At 50.8% G+C, this 2,500-nt stretch overlaps 5 non-coding genes across 5 annotated transcripts; 3 read left to right on the top strand and 2 right to left on the bottom strand.

Moving 5' to 3' along the window:
* Positions 1-70: 70 nt before the first annotated feature.
* On the top strand, positions 71-142 carry TRNAW-CCA (transfer RNA tryptophan (anticodon CCA)). The gene has a single exon. It is a non-coding gene; the product is annotated as a tRNA-Trp (tRNA).
* Positions 143-213: 71 nt separating this feature from the next.
* Positions 214-284, bottom strand: TRNAG-GCC (transfer RNA glycine (anticodon GCC)). Its single transcript has one exon. It is a non-coding gene; the product is annotated as a tRNA-Gly (tRNA).
* A 1,177-nt stretch (positions 285-1,461) lies between these two features.
* TRNAH-GUG (transfer RNA histidin (anticodon GUG)) lies at positions 1,462-1,535 on the top strand. Its single transcript has one exon. It is a non-coding gene; the product is annotated as a tRNA-His (tRNA).
* Positions 1,536-1,778: 243 nt separating this feature from the next.
* TRNAW-CCA (transfer RNA tryptophan (anticodon CCA)) lies at positions 1,779-1,850 on the top strand. Its single transcript has one exon. It is a non-coding gene; the product is annotated as a tRNA-Trp (tRNA).
* Positions 1,851-1,921: 71 nt separating this feature from the next.
* On the bottom strand, positions 1,922-1,992 carry TRNAG-GCC (transfer RNA glycine (anticodon GCC)). The gene has a single exon. It is a non-coding gene; the product is annotated as a tRNA-Gly (tRNA).
* Between the last annotated feature and the right edge of the window lie 508 nt (positions 1,993-2,500).

Genomic DNA, 2,500 nt, shown 5'->3' with positions numbered 1-2,500 from the left:
CTAGGCATATAAGGAGGTGGGCAAAAATGAAAAGGCTCACAACATTTGCTGATGTGACTCCAAAAGCAAGGACCTCGTGGCGCAACGGTAGCGCGTCTGACTCCAGATCAGAAGGTTGCGTGTTCAAATCACGTCGGGGTCACTGTTTCCCATTTTATGCCCCACTGAGTTCCCATATTTGATTTAGAAAGCAAAGTCAAAAGAACACAGCCTTGCATTGGCCGGGAATCGAACCCGGGCCTCCCGCGTGGCAGGCGAGAATTCTACCACTGAACCACCAATGCTTCACATGTGTAGCTTAGAGACAGAGCTCTGTCCAAGACAGTGATGAGGCGCACGCACTCAAATTGCACACCTATGAACAAAGTGTGTGCAACAGACATTGGAATGCCAACGTTTCACATGATGGCAAGAATCAGATGCAGGAGACTATAAGTATGAATGTTTTTGCATTTGCTGAGGTCACTGGCTTGGGACTAGTGTTGTGGTTATCAGGGCATGATGGCAGGCTGCTCCCGACAGAAGTGGCTCATAGAAGGCAGCCTCCAGATCACCAGCACTATTGTGTTTCAGATCATGTCACTGAACTCTCCTCCTTAAAAATCCTTCCCACTGTCTTTGCCAAATTCCCTGTCCTCCCCGAAATGCTGGGGTGAAACGGGCAGAGTTCTGCGCCCTGCGTCCCTTTATGCGTCCCTAACGCGCTCCCAACGCGCTCCCAACGCGGCCTACAGCCCTGGTCGGGCACAGCCCTGGTCGGGCTTAGACCACTGGGGCCTCTGGAGAGCAAGATCTCCAGAAGCCTATGGTCAGGCCTATTGCACAGGCATTTTGTGCCTGGCCATTCCGGGATTGTTGTGTTTCAAGGCCCAGCCATCAATACTAATGTGATGGCTTTCCCTGAGAACCCTCATGTCCCTGTCCTCCCAAGAGCCCGAGCTTTTATGTAAAATAAGGTGTGCACCTTGGGCCTTCCCCTTTGCGCTCTCTGCCCCCTCTCTTTCTCCAAAGCTGAGCTCTGCAGGTAAATGTATCTATCTGAGTGAGGGGCTAGGGAGGGCCTTGCCCAGCAGTCTTACAAAGCAAGAGTTCAGAGAAAGCACCTGCTCTGGGAAGGAGACTCCGCTCACAGAGAAGACAAGTCTAACATGCCACAGTGAAGATTGGATGGGCAAGACACACGCCTGACAGGCTGGTAGAACACCACCAGAGGAGCAGATAGCTACGCTAAGAAGGCCACAGAAAAGTCATACATGTATCTCATACACTGGGACTGGTTGTAATACTGGCCCTAACACCATTAGACAGTAGTCTGCGCATCATAACACCCAACAGTGACAAGACACTAAGCAAATGGCAAATGCTGCGTAGGATAAAGACGCCTTATATAACACAAGCTCAAGGCAGGCGCGCACACATAAAGATATATGTTGAGTCTCAGGAGATGTGCTTTTGTCTCTAGTCTCTTTGGCGCAATCGGTTAGCGCGTTCGGCTGTGATCCGAAAGGTTGGTGGTTCAAGCCCACCCAGGGACGTTTCCTTTTGCATGCATGAAGCACTTTAATAAATCATAGTAATGTGCCTTTGGTCTAGAGCTCCTGCGTGAGACCCTTTCCCTGAACATTTCAATCCTCTGCGTTCTCTCTGCACCTGCACTCAATTTCATCAATAGGATGGAAAACAAAAAGCCGCACCTTGTAATACAACCCTAGGCATATAAGGAGGTGGGCAAAAATGAAAAGGCTCACAACATTTGCTGATGTGACTCCAAAAGCAAGGACCTCGTGGCGCAACGGTAGCGCGTCTGACTCCAGATCAGAAGGTTGCGTGTTCAAATCACGTCGGGGTCACTGTTTCCCATTTTATGCCCCACTGAGTTCCCATATTTGATTTAGAAAGCAAAGTCAAAAGAACACAGCCTTGCATTGGCCGGGAATCGAACCCGGGCCTCCCGCGTGGCAGGCGAGAATTCTACCACTGAACCACCAATGCTTCACATGTGTAGCTGAGAGACAGAGCTCTGTCCAAGACAGTGATGAGGCGCACGCACTCAAATTGCACACCTATGAACAAAGTGTGTGCAACAGACATTGGAATGCCAACGTTTCACATGATGGCAAGAATCAGATGCAGGAGACTATAAGTATGAATGTTTTTGCATTTGCTGAGGTCACTGGCTTGGGACTAGTGTTGTGGTTATCAGGGCATGATGGCAGGCTGCTCCCGACAGAAGTGGCTCATAGAAGGCAGCCTCCAGATCACCAGCACTATTGTGTTTCAGATCATGTCACTGAACTCTCCTCCTTAAAAATCCTTCCCACTGTCTTTGCCAAATTCCCTGTCCTCCCCGAAATGCTGGGGTGAAACGGGCAGAGTTCTGCGCCCTGCGTCCCTAACGCGCTCCCAACGCGGCCTACAGCCCTGGTCGGGCACAGCCCTGGTCGGGCTTAGACCACTGGGGCCTCTGGAGAGCAAGACCTCCAGAAGCCTATGGTCAGGC

The sequence above is a fragment of the Triturus cristatus genome, chromosome 4_2 (genome assembly GCF_964204655.1).
Source record: "Triturus cristatus chromosome 4_2, aTriCri1.1, whole genome shotgun sequence".
NCBI lineage: Eukaryota > Metazoa > Chordata > Amphibia > Caudata > Salamandridae > Triturus > Triturus cristatus.
The sequence above is the reverse complement of the archived record's forward strand: the minus strand, read 5'-3'. Positions and strand labels throughout refer to the sequence as shown.